Source organism: Rhinolophus sinicus, chromosome 1, assembly GCF_057876585.1.
Source record: "Rhinolophus sinicus isolate RSI-liver-muscle chromosome 1, RSI-T2T, whole genome shotgun sequence".
Taxonomy (NCBI): Eukaryota; Metazoa; Chordata; class Mammalia; order Chiroptera; family Rhinolophidae; genus Rhinolophus; species Rhinolophus sinicus.
Window position 1 is genome coordinate 185,533,978 of NC_142501.1, and position 14,519 is coordinate 185,548,496.

The window sequence follows — 14,519 nt, forward strand, 5'->3', positions numbered from 1 at the left end:
TTCTAAAATTATGTGACCATATTTTCTTAATTATGCCAAAGACGAGAAGAAAAGCAGATGTTTTCATGAGATAACACTGAAAATGTTCTCAGTAGCATTAAGAAGAACCTTGTAATGGAAGGGTTTTTCTTGTTTGTCATTTATTCATTCTCATTCAGTCAGCAAGGAATAAATATGTACCTGTTAGGAAATGTTAGCTTGCAAAAATAGGAAACGCAATTCAAACTACCTTAATGAACGAAAAGGATTTATTGACTCATTTAAGGTCCAGTGGAAGATCAGGCTTTAGAATTGATAATTTTTTAGTGGTTCAACAATGTGCTTCTCTCCGCAGAGGTAGTACTGTTATCTCATGCTGGCTAAGTGTCTCTAAACATTCCAGATTCACATCGTCATACCAGGAGAGCTCTTTGGTTCCAGGATTTGCTCTGCTAGGATCAGCTAAGGCCAGTGGTCCTAGCACTGGTGCCCAAGGAATGGAAATGCTGATTGACTTAACCAACGTGTGTGTGTGTGTGTGTGTGTGTGTGTGTGTGTGTGTGTGTGTGTGAGTGAGCATGCACACATGTGTGTTTTATACATTTGAAGCTCTAACACTGCTAAGATGAGGGAAGGAGGGAGGCATGCTGGGTCAGCAGTCAACAAATGTCTAGTATAGAATGTGTGCTCCACTCTGTGGGAGATAAAAATATGAATCAGAGCAACCTGTGCTCTCAAAGACTTTGGGAAATAATTGAGCTACATATATTCCCTGAATCCCTATACACCAATGTGTCTTTACTACAGTGTTACCTAACTTTGATGCTGTGATCAAAGTCCCATGAGAGAGAACACAGGTACGTTTTACGTGACGCTATGGGCACTGCTGCCCTGGAATCACAGCTCTTACATAATGAAAACAAACTCATACACATTAAAAAAAAAAAAGTAAAGAAAGCATTGGATAAGAAGAGGTAAAAAAGCTAAAGCAGCCAAGGTACTAATTTCTTTCATGTGAGTGTATCTGTTACTTCTCTGTTCATTTGTAACAAGTATCTCATTCTGCATTGGGGAAAGAAAATGAGACATAGTCTTCCTTCCTAGCGCACCCTTATCATAAAATATTCCCCTTTATTTTAGAAATTCATTTGCCTTGTCTCTCACTTGGAAACTATCATTGTGGTAGAATGAATAATAGCCCCCAGAGATGTCCTATACGAATCCCGGGAACTCTGAATGTTACTTTATATCCAAAGGGACTACACAGATATGACTAAATCAAGGATTTGGAGAAGGGGAGATTATCTTGAATTATCCTCCTATGTCTGATGTAATCACAAGGGTCCTTACAAGAGGGAAGCAAGACAACCAAAGAAGGGAGACGGGATGACAGATAGAGAAGTTGGAGAGATGAACTTTGAAGGTGGAGGAAGTGGGCCAGGACCTAAGCAATGCAGGTGGTCTCGAAAAGTTGGAAAAGACAAGGAATCAGATACTCCCACGGGAGGCTCCAGAAGGACCAGTCCTGCCAACATCTCCTTTTTTAACTCTTTAGGATTCATGTTGGACTTTTGAAGTCCAGGGCTATAAGAGAATAAATCTGTGTTGTTTTAAGCCTCTACATCTGTGATAATTTATTACAGCAGCAAAGGAAACGAATACAATCACACTCTCTCTTCCCCTGCTCCCAGACCTTGCAGCAACCTTAGAGAGGTCTTTATCTACTACACATCTCTTTGCTTAAAGCTCTTCACAGGCCCCTCAGAGTCTAGGAGCTAACGTTCAAATTCTTTTACAAATCACCTTCATCTCCCTTCACCTTTTCTTCCTCCTCTTGTCTTCCATCTTCCCTTTCTCTTCCCTGGCATTTGTTTTCACTCTAAACTTCAGGACTGCCCTGGACAGAGCTGATTGCTCCCTTTTCAGTGTTCCTACCACACCCTCTGTGTACCTTGATGATCCGTAGCACATACCAACCCGTGTGTCCTTGTGCTGTTTACATCTGCTTCTCTTGGCAGAGTACTGGAAAAGTACAAGAAATATTTGCCAAAGGTGGGTGATCACGCCTGTATCACCCTATCCTGCCTCCAGGTCTCCCGTGAGCCACACCATCTCTCTTTTCCTTCTCTAGCATAGTGCAGATAGGCTTTTCAATGATTTTCTGTGTTGCAATTTACCAAACAGACCTACATCTCCGCCCTAGGCCTTCTGGCCAGAGAAAATACTCGAGCAGAGGCTGGGCCAATAGGTGTTCTTGGTTTGAGCTTAACCCCCCCCGCACATATGGACACAAATACAGGAAGAGCTCAGCAGGGGAATATTTTTAGAAGGAAAGATAGACAAGAATTTCAAATCAGGGGAAATCAATTAAATTTAATATTTAGATTTTAACTAATGATTTCAAAGTACTGTGAAAAACCCTCACATGAGGGTGGAGATTCCCTCATTATTGTGTTTCTCCCTTTCCAGTCTCACTCCCCACTTCCTCACTTCTGCTTCCTGGGATTGTCTCCAAAGCAAACATCTGCCCCAGCCCCTTGCCTCGGGGTCTGCTTTTAGGAAAACCCAAACTAAGGCATTGTTTAAAACCATATGGCTACTCCTTAGGGAAAGTCATGACTTTTATGACTTCATTACAGGGATGGAGATAAGAGCATTTTTCTGCCCTTTCATTTTGAAGTCTCACTGCCTGTCCTATTCTTCTGGTAAGGTAGAGGATACTATGCTTCTCTTTCCCCCATTGGCAGCAGCTCCCCCTCCAAGGGCCATGTCCATCTGCACTCCCAAATTATAACACCCAGAATCAAGCCAGATCAGATAGAACACTAATGTAGGACTATCTAATGCAAACATGCCATTAAAAAAAAAAAAAGAAAAAAAGACTGTTTTCTATCACTCTTGGACTTGACCTGTGAAACTTTCAAAAAAACGAAAAAAACAACAACACATGGAAACAATCACAATGAAAGGATTTCATGCATTTTTGGAGCAAAGCTTATTTATTCAAATTATCTTTATAGTTGGATTCCATCATGTTAAAGGATTTTACCAGAACTCTTAGGTGTCATATTCAAAGCGGTAGATTTCTTATTTCATAATTAATATTATTATTATTTGGTAGAGATAAAGGGACTCAATTTGAGGGTTCAGTTAGAATTTTATAATATTCCCTGGAGATTTTTCCTATTAAATATGCAAATTGAATCTTTTGTTTGAGGATCCCAAAACAGTTCTTGGTAACAATGATAACTTTTCACATTTCATGGAATGGCCAACTACATCTAAAGAACTGCAGAGGCTTTATTTTTTATTCTAAGGTATCAGAGACATCTTGACTTTTATTTTTATAACTTTGATTGTCAGAGAAAATTCCTTGTCTTGACCTTCCTTTTAAAGCAGGTGCATTGGGACCTCAATGGCTAGAATAAAGAGGATTAAATTAACCTCAAATTCTCATGCATCTGTACTGCACTCCAAGGGCTGGGGTGGTCCTGATTTTCTGAAGAATAGAATTTTGACTCTTGATTCACAGGTAATGTGGAGTCTTAACCTGACATCCTTTGCCCTAAATGGTGGTAAGAAAACTCCCAGCCCACAGAAACAGGTGACTCTAACAGTTCCCCATTAAAGCTTGGTTACAAGCAAAGAGATCCTCTGAGCACCTCTGTGGAAGTAAGAGATCCTCTCTGCCTACACCCCAAGCCTATCATAGGTCAGAAGCTTTGAGCCAGAAATACCCTGTGGACTGAACTGTTCTTCCTTACCTGCCCACCCAGATTCATGTGTTGAACTCCTCTAATATGATGGTATGTGGAGATGGGCCTTTGGGAGATTATTGGGTTTAGATGAGGTCATGAGGGTGGGACCCTCATGATGGGATTAGTGCCCTTCTAAGAAGAGACACCAGGAAGCTTGCTGTCTCTCTCTCCATGTCATGTGAGGACAGTGTGAAAAGGCAGCTGTCCGCAAGGCAGGAAGAGAGTCTCATCAGAAACCTGCCATGCTGGCACTCTGATCTCAGATGCCCAGCCTCCAGGACTATGAGGAAATAAATTTCTGTTGTTTAAGCCACTTAACCTACAGTATTTTGTTATAGCCAACTCGGACCGAATAATAAAAACTCCAGAAGCACAAGTTGGGTATGTAGAGGATTCAAATATTCTTGCTTCTCCCTTGGAGACTTTTCATTAAACATATAATTCTCCTGTGTTATCTCAATTCTTATCCATCTTGAGGATTTTCTAAAAACAGCTCAAAGAAGTCATGGCCTACTACTTAAAGCAAGGAGGCCCTCAATTCTGAGAGAAGCTCATCCCACTTCACCCGACGCGAAGGGGGGAGCTGGTGGGGCACAGCGGGCCCTTGCTTGTACCTAGCGAACCGGGTCCGGGTCTGCAGGGTGGTCCTGGGTGGGCTTCTTTGGAATCCTGTTGACTCTGCCAAGTAAATGTTGATGTAAGAAACATCCAAACCTGTCGAGAAATTTTATAACAGTTTAAGCCAAACTGATGACATATGCCAGGGAGTAAGATCTCAAATGCTCCAGAGAATAACAGTTTTGCAATTTCTTTTATGTATTTGAAATTAAGGACGGCATGTACAAAAGATTACATGGAAGTGGGAGAAAGCAAGGTGGGATTAGATTACAGGTTAGTTAACAAGATTATGTGCTTTCTTCAGGGTGATTACACTTCTGCAAAGAGGCATTTCAAAGGTGTGTTAACCTAGATGCACAGAAACAATGACAGAGGTTGCTTAAGGCAAAGATAATCTTTTATTAAATAAGTTATATGCTTGGGAGTGACTACCCACCATGACCTGCCCAGTTAGGAATTTATGATCAGATCACCCTGTGAGTTACTTTTCACAGAAACCCTTTTTCTGTCCATAGACGAAACCCTTCTGAATGGATGCTGTTGATGCCCACCCCAACCAGCCTTCTTTAGCAGGGGGAGCACCCAGCCCCAGCTCCTCGGAGGTTGGCTGCTGATGGCTCACAGCTGCCCCTTTCTCTGGAGAACTGACCTCGACCCAAGGGAGCTGGCTATCGAGACATGTCTGGAAACTTAGCCCCTCCTTGGCCTATAGCCAATGACCGCCTAGTTTGTAAAGGCCAGGCTCCGTTGCCTGAAGGTGGGTTAATTATATGGTATCATTTGTCTTCCAAAGATCCTGGTGAATTCTGTTAAGGCTACATTTGCTGCCTTCTTTCTCTGACCTCTCCTTTTCCCTTAGTTCCTTAATCCATTCCTCCTGAGAGCTCATCCAATAAATCACTTGCACAACAATCCCTATCTCTGGCTCTGCTTCAGGGAATCCGACGTAAGATACCCTTCAATTAATAGAAAATGCATGAGTGCACTGCCGGTGCTATAGGGTAATGTTAAAAACTGTGTATATTTGTTGTTCAACATTTACCATTTCTAATGTCCTTTGAGACTTTTTCTTTTACCCGTGATTTAAAAGTGTATTGTTTAGTGTTTAGAGATTTTTCTGTAAACATTCTGTTATGGCTTTTTAGATTAATTCCATTATGATAAGAGAATATACTTTCTATCATGTATTTGTCAGGGTTCAATAATAAAAATGCAGCTACTAGGAGATATATATATATATATATATATATATATATATATATATAATATATACTACATATTATAATACATACTATATTATATATAATATATACCATATGTATACTATATATACACACTATCATACATGTTATATATAATATATATATATCATATAATACATATAGACTATATGTCACAAGGTATATGTATATCTTAGTGATTCTGCTTTTCATATACACACACATGTGTCTATGTTTATATTTATATGGATTTGTCTGCAATGTGACCTATGCAACGTGGTATAACCTCTGCAAGACAGGACAAACATTTGGAAAGGGAAGACAGAAGTAAGGAGGGAGAGCAAGAAGCTGGACTCCAAAGCAGCAGCTGGAACCCGTGAGGACCGGCTAACACCTATGTCAGTTTTGTGACCTCTGACCCTAGAGGTGGGTACCCTGCATTACTGGGTCCTTTGTCACGGAACTCAACACATACCTCAGGTCTAGGAGTTGAAGGAGCTAAGGTCCCAGGGAAAGTGGAGCAGCTCAGCCCCATCACTGCCTCACACCAAGAAGGTGAGTCAGCACACCCGTGACAATGTGTGTTAGCTACAAAGCGCCTGTTGCTTCACTTGCTCCCTCAAAATCTCATGCCAGAATCTCCCTTGTGGCCCACCATCACTAAAAACATACAGGGAAAGGAATTCAGGGAAATACAGTTCAGCCTAAGCAAGTTGACCCATTACAAAGCCACCATGGTCCTTCCTTCATCAACTTGGCACCTATTCACATCTCTTTAAACCACACTTAATCTCCAAATAAAGACAACATCAAATTCATGTTTCCACCTAACATGATCCTCCTATACCACATACAACCCAAAACACATATCCTTTTGCCCATAAGAGGATGCAAAGTTCTCTAAATTTTTAAATTTGGGGGTGATACTTTTCTTTTGCACTGCAGATATACTTTTCCTTACCCCTCCTGTATATTAGCAGTACCATTTTCCCTTAATGATCGGAATCAACCAGCCCAGTGAGTTAGTAACCACCTTCTTGCCTGTTGATTCAGTGGCATGAGAGCCCAAAGTGGCCAGGTGGCTCTCTCAGTTTCTAGGAGGAATCACTGTTGGGTCTTTCAGTGGAAGGATTACTCCCTTTGGAACCAAGACTTCTAGACCAGCAGTGCCTAAAGCTCTGGGGCTAGGAAGCAAACACTTTTCTAGTGGATCACTGAAGTTAACAGTGAGAGGACTCACTTTCATTTCTACCCCTGGATGGCCCATCCCATGAATCCTGGCTATAGGAGAAAGAACACCATGTATTGCTCACGAATTCAGATAATTTACTGCATTCTGGAGGGCATTTCTCCAGCGTTGCAAGATGTTGGCACCATAACTGAGTCTTTCACAGGCCATTCCATCATTCTTGTAAGCTAATTGTTTCAGGATGATGGATGGAGAACATGAGAAGACCAGTGAACTTTATGAGCTTGGGCCCTTTTCCACATTTCATTTGCTGTGAAATGAAATGAATTACTTGAGAAGTGACGCAGTGTGTAATACCATGACAGTGGAAAGTTATTCTGTAAGTCCACAAAGCAGCATTCCAGGCAGGAAAGGAAAATCCATATCCAGAGTAACTGTTTCCTCTAGTAAAAATACCGCCCTACCGCATCTCTGGTAGAAGCAGTATAATTTAATCAACCTACCACAGGTAGCTGGGATTGGTGCCATACTGGAAGTTCAGGGTTGGCCCCTGCTGTTGGCAGATTGGGCATTCAGCAGGGCTGTAGCCAGACTGACCCTGGTGAGTGGAAATCCATGTTGCTGAGTCTGTGCATAACCTCCATCCCTGCCACCATGGACACTTTTCTCACGACCCCATTGGGCAACGATAGGGTTGACTGGTGATTGCTTCTGACCATCAGGGGTAACTGGTGTTTCTAGAAAAGCAATCTTTATAATTGAAACCTCTTAGAGAAGAGGGATTAAATAAAGAAGCAGTCAGGAAGAAAAAAAAAAAAAGAAGAAGAAACAAATTGGAAATCCCAAGATAGCCATCAAAGGTTAGGATTCGCAGAAATATCACAGAGCCAATAGTTTGGGAATAGAAGAATAAAAGCAAATTCGTGAATATGTGAAAGGACTGAGTGATTAGTTTTGTCTCTCAATTTTCTCTCTTTCACCTTTAAAAATTATTATCACACCAAAAAGAACATGCATTAGATGTGAGGCCTAAAGGGGCCTGGTAGAAATCCTGGTGTCCCCAGGATGTTCTGAAGGTACCAATGTTAGGGGACCGTGGCTCTCTGCAAATGGTTCTTGTTTTCTAAATCTGCACTTTCTGCTCCCACAGTTCCATTTCCACATCAAATCTGGTGTTACTGTTGCAATTTTCTTCCCTCCAGGGGATGGAAAAATGCACTCTGGATTTCTATTTTCCTTAAGGTAGCTGCTATTTATTTCAGTTCAGAGATGATATTGCTGTTGGTATAAAAAGAGCCATGATGCATTCAGTCCGCATTAGGTGTCCAATGTTTCATTATATTCAAGTCAGTATTACCTAGTAAAATCATTGTGCATTTGTTACTGTGTCACTTGGATGAGTTTTCCTAATTAATATTTTTGTGTCTGTCACTGACTGTGTTTTGCTTTTGCTTGTGTGGGAGAGGAAGAAACTGTCTTGTACCTTTCTAGGCTCTTTCACTGAGCTGGTCTAATAATTAAATCTAAGTGATACAGATTAACAAGAGAAAATAACCAAATTTAATTATATACATGCACATGAGAACCCCACATACATAAGAGAGTCAGAGACTCCACATACGTGAGAGATTCAGAGATAGAAAGTTAAAATGAGGTAGATGTGGCATTCTGAGCTAAGGATAAGGTAAGGTGTGTTGGGGCTTCAGAGACAACAATGGTCATTGTAGGACAAGAAAAGCAAAAATTCAGTAATTAGAAGTTTTCCTTGCCATATAGATTCCGTGTTTCCCCCAATGCGGAAGAGACCTAGCCAGACAATCAGCTCTAATGCATCTTTTGGAGCAAAAATTAATATGACCTGGTCTTATTTTACTATAAGACTGGGTATAATATAATATAATATAATATAATATAATATAATATAATATAATATAATATAATATAAAATACCGGATCTTATATTAATTTTTGCTCCAAAAGATGCATTAGAGCTGATTGTCCAGCTAGGTCTTATTTTCAGGGAACATGGTAGGTCAAAAAATGTTATCTCTGATAACAAGGCCTCTAATTCAAATTCTTCTAGGTAAAGGGGAGGGCAGTAGTTTCTCTTGAGCCTTCAGGCTCTTGGTTGCCTTTAGCTCAAAATAGTCCACATACCACTGAGGCACATATTGAAGTGTCTTGTTCTATATCCCTACACTTGCTGTAGTTCACAGCCAATTTATCAAAATAACTGCTTTTAAATGTCATTGGTAGATTTGACCATTCACATCAACGGATTGCTCCCTTATGCATCTGACTTCAACATTTTTATCTATCTATTTTCTAATAAATATTCCATTTATTCATGCTCAAAGTGCCAAGTTAAAAAATAAAGACGTTATCCATCTTGAAATAACAGAGAAAACTTTGAGAAAATATAGACCTAAAATACCTACTTTCAGACAAATAGGAAAAGGAGTTTCAGGATTTAGAATTAGATGCAATACATATGCAATTACATAATCACATATGATGTAGGGATCTATTTTTTAAGAAAGTTCCTCATGCTCTCGAGCCTTGTTACTCAGAAAGTGGTCTGAACCAGCAGCAGCAGCATCCCCTGGAAACTTACTAGAAACAGTACCCCTCAGTCCCCACCTCAAATCCACTGAAATCAGAATTTGCATTTTAATAAATTCCTATGAGATTCATATGCAATGAAAGCGTGAGAAGCCCCACACCAGAGAACAACCTTAGTAATAATGTACTATTCTGGTCTCCTAGAACCCTGTTTGTTTTTTGCTTACTGTATTTGACACAATAACTTTTATGTATCCATATAATGGAATCACGATACATATGAATGTTATAAATGTATATTTACCAACATAAAAAGATGATCATACAATTAAAAATTTTAAATGCACTCAAACATTTTATATGGTTTAATTTTTAAAAAATGTATACATATGTAAGTTTATATAGAAAAAAGTCTACTCCAAATATCAATAATATGTGGGAAAGGAAGATTACAAATGATTTCTTTTTTCTTATTTTTCACTGTTTTCTAACTTTTCTAAAAATGCGTATGTATTACTAGTACAGTTTTTTAAAATAATAAAAATTTTTTAAAAATAGAAAATTGAAACTGGGATAGAGACATGTCAGGAAACATACAGCTCAGCAAGCATCCAAGGCAATGCATTCCCTTGTATCTTGGATGGCGGCTTGAGGCCCACAGCACAGACAACCTGGAGAAGCTGTGGTTTCAGCCCCATCTCCTCTAAAGACTTCGCTGAGTAGAGGGGGAAGTTTGGATCCTGATGCAGGCAGGTCTCCCACTTGGTTTGTGTTACCGACAAGGTTGCTTCTGGTCAGCTTGCTGAGTAAGTAAGGACTGGGCAGCTCTGTGCTCTGTCTCTTCTTCATCTGTCTTCTCTGCATTAGCATTGGTCTTGACAACAGCACCACTGGCATCCGGTTTGATTTTCTCTTCCTTAAGATGCAAGTTGCTCAACGACTGGACAGCTGCTTCCTGCTTGTCTTCCATCCACGAATCAGTGGAGTCCATGGCCATGGTCCTGGGCATGGATGGGACGCTGGTGCTGATGGACTCTCGGGCCGATGCAGTGTGATTGTGGGCTACCCGAGGTCGCTGTGAGTGCGGCTCTGGTCCCACTGAGAGGGAGGTCATTGGCTCTGTCACTGGGGACCAAAAACGGTGCGTCCTGACTCCAACATTTTTAAAGGGCAGGGAGAAAAAAGCACTGGCCCAGCAGTGATAGTTATCTGGGTACCAGTTCCAGCTTAGCCTCTAAAGATATCGGGCACCTCATCCAGTCACTTAACATCTGTAGCCTTCAATTTATCCATTGAGCAAACGAAGGAGCTGAACCAAGGATCCATGCTAAAGGAACTAGTAAAAGAATATTCCTCAAGAAAAAGGAAAATAATTCCAGACGAAAGGAAGAAATGAAGAGCAATAAAAAGAAACACATATATAAAACTATATATTTGGAATTTGCACTACTAAGTGATTCTTTCCTGATTGATTGTTTAAAATTTTCATAATAAAAACTTGGGGAAAATATATAGAACAAATTTAAATACAATAAAAATGATACAACAAAATATAAAGTGGAGGGGGTTCACACAGTGAGAGGGATATAAATGATAAACGTCTAAGTTTTGCTTTGTCTTGTGCCCCTGAAACTAATAAAAAATATATATATATATAAAGTGGCTAGTCAGGTGAAGGAAATTGACATGTTTGCTCAAGATGGTGGGAGGTAAACACTATTAAAAATCAGGGATCCACCATTTCAGTAAAGACGATGATGGCCACATTATAGGCACACTCAGTGGTGGCCTTGACAGGTAGTGGCAAAGGAAACTTGTCCTAATGTAGATCTTTGGATGGTGCACCTGGTCATCCACTGTGTGTGGAAGGAGAAGGAGGTGAGCATATATATGGAATCATGAGCAGTGGTGACTGGCCTGGTTAGCTAGTCAGGAGCCTGAAAGAAGTATTAGAAGGTCTGTGACAAAGGAGCTCTTGGGTAGAGACACATGAATGAATATACGGAGTTAATGCCACATGTTAAGATTTTTTGTATCACATGTTAATGTCCACCAAAAAGCAGCTACCACAGAAGAGGTACTAAAAAACCAAGTAAACAAAATGAGTCGGCTGGTTAATGCTAGCCAGCCTGACACTAGCCACTCCACAGTAAGCATAATGGGCACATGAGCATAGAGGCCACAATGGCAGAGATGGAGCAACATGTTGGCTCATAGCATGGACTCCCACTTACCAAGACAGATCTAACTATTGACCCCTCTGTATACTTAATCTACCTGTAACAAAGACTAACACTGGGTCCCTGGTATGACACTATTCCTTGAGATCAACTAGCTGTTTGGTGACAAGTTGACTACATTGGGCCCTTTCCATTCTGTAAGGGCCTGTGGTTTGTTTGCACAGGAAAAGACATCTATATGGGGCACGGGTTTGCCTTTGCTTTTCCTTCTTGCACAGCCTGAGCCAGCACCATAATCCAGGGATTTACAGAGCACCTAATCTGCAGGCATGGAATCTCACAAAATGTATCACCCAAAGGGGGAACCCACTTTACAGTGAAGATGTGTAGGTTGGGCCCATGACCATGAGATCGACTGATTGTATTACACTCACACCATTCAGAAGCTGCCACTCTGATAGGGCATTGGAATGCCATCCTGAATGAAGGTGTAGCTAAAGCACCAGCCCAGAGGTAGTAATCTGCAAGAATGAGGTGGCATCCTTCATAATGTAGTATCTGCACCCAATTAGGGATCTCTATAAGGCAGTGTGTCCCCAGGAGGATCCTGGATTCAAGGGGGGAAAGTAGCAATGGCTCCGCTCACCATCAATGACTCAGTGGAGAATTGTGTTCTTCCCATCTCTACAACTTTAGGCTCTGCAGGGTTGGAGGCCGTGGTCCCCAAATGGTGCACTTTTGCCAAGGGAACAAAGCAAGAGTCATGTTAAACTACAAGCCATGGCTGACACCTGAGCATATTGGACTCCTTGTGTCAGGAGCAGCAGGTGGAGTCACCATGTTGGCAGGGTTAATTGACCTTCACAGCAGGAAGATGTAGGGCTACTGCACAGTGGGGGAGGTAAGAATATGTGTGGAACTCAGATGACATGCTTTGGTGTCTTTTGGTAATTCTTGCTTAATTGTGAGTGTGAAAAGACAAGTGCCACAGGCCTGGTCTGAGAGCGGCATGGTTTTGAGGGACTCACACTCCTTATGAATGAGGGTTTGTTGTCACACCACTACTGGGATATCCAGAAGTGATTGCTGAGGGTGAGTGGAATTTTGATGGTGGAGGAGGGAGGAGATGAGGAATACCAGTTGTCGCCCTAAGACTATTTGCCGTGACAGGAGTTGTAGTTTACACCACTAGCATCACTCTTCTAAGTCTCTCTTCTGAAAGAGAGACCGATTGAGGAGCGGCTCCCCCAAATGTGTGGGGAAGTGGATCTGCATCGCACAAGAGGTGGACTTGGCAGCTCTGAGAGTGCTGCTCAGCTTTCATGCAAGAGAGAAGTGTGGCGAGGATTGCAGTCAGCTGACGGCCTCCAGCTGCAGTATTTAAGTCAGATGTGCTGTCCCTGAGAGCTCTCAGCCAGTGAGTGAAGCCAACATAGATACCAGAGCCTGGCCATTTGTGCCTAGCGCAGCTCTCCTCTGTGGACAATCTTTGCACTGCAGCTCTGTGATTCGCTGGCAGAGCCTTTCTCAGAGCTGTACCTCCACCTGAGACTTCCTACTCAACCCTCCTTTCTGGTTTTTCTCCTCTCATAGGTGTTAGACCTGAAAGTCTTTCCTGACAACTCCTGCTCCCTCACTCCTTGAACGTTCACAGGTTTTACTCCTATCAATTTCTTGCAGTTCTAATTATGTTGGTGCTAGATCCATTGTGGGACTCTATCACAAGTCTGAGAAGGTGCAAACTGATACAGCCTTTCTTTTGAGGCCACAGAAATGAGGCCACTACTAGGACATCACACACAGGTGGTCTCTGTTGCATTCAGGAAGGAGTCACTAGTTTCTTTATCTCTCTTCCTTACAATAAAAACCTAATTTTTAGATTTCTGGTCAAAGTGGTGCAGTAGGTAAATGCTGTGCTTACCTTCTCTCACAAACACATTAAAATTACAACTAAACTACAAAACAACAATTATAGAGTATCGCCTAAAATCTTGCTAAACCAAAGCCCTACAACTAAGGATGTGTAGAAGAAGCCACTTTGACACTGGTAGGAAGGGCAGAGATATGGAACAGGATGGTCCCACACCTGTGTGTGACCATTAAAAATTGGGAGGGGTATCTTGGTTGCAAAGTTCCATCCTGCAGGAGCAAGGGTCCCAGCCCCTCCCCAGTCCAGGGTTCAAGTGCCAGGGAGAGAAGTCCCCCTAACTTCTGGCTGTGAAAAACAGCAGAGATTGTGACTGAGTGGGACAGAGGGCATTTGGAGTTCCAGGTGCTCCTCTTAAAGGACCCGCACAATGACTTACCCACCAGCAGAATCACTGGCTCTGAGCTTAGCACTGGGGCAGAAGCTGGAGAGGCAGCAGGGTCATATGGTGGGGAACTGAGTTGTCTGGCTTCAGGATGGGGGCTGGAAGGGCAGCTTTCTCCTGGCGGAGGAGCTGATGGAAGCCATTGTTTCTTTTGTTGAGCCCTCCCCTTTCACTGTGAGCAGACGCAGGCAGCAGCTATATCTGAATCTCCATCAAACTGGCTAACTCTGTTCATTTGCCCCACCTTGGTGATTCTGAAACCACGCCCCATCCAACTTTTGGGAACACCCAAGCCACTTCCAGTGGCTTTTTTGTACAAACCACTTGCCTTGGTTCATGCTGCAGACTTTCCTAGTGTCTCTCAAAGGTTTGCAGAACCCGCACAAGCAGCATCTGGCTTTGGTGTGTCCCATACCTCTGGCTGAGCAGGCCTAAGTGACAGCTGGCCTTGATTCGAGGCTTAGCCTCTCAAGGCACTTCAAAACATGGCATGGATGGTGGCCACCTGCGTATTTCTTTTTGGCTCCTACTGGGTGGCCCCTGGTGGAGCAATGGCTGCAGTTGAACTTGACCTACAATGGATCCACTCCAAGGTGGTCCTGGGGCTGGTGCCCCCAGTGACAGCTTCGAAACAAGTTGGAGCATTACCCAGCTGCCTCCAAGTTTGACACACCCAAGGCGCAAATTGGGCAGGCACTAGA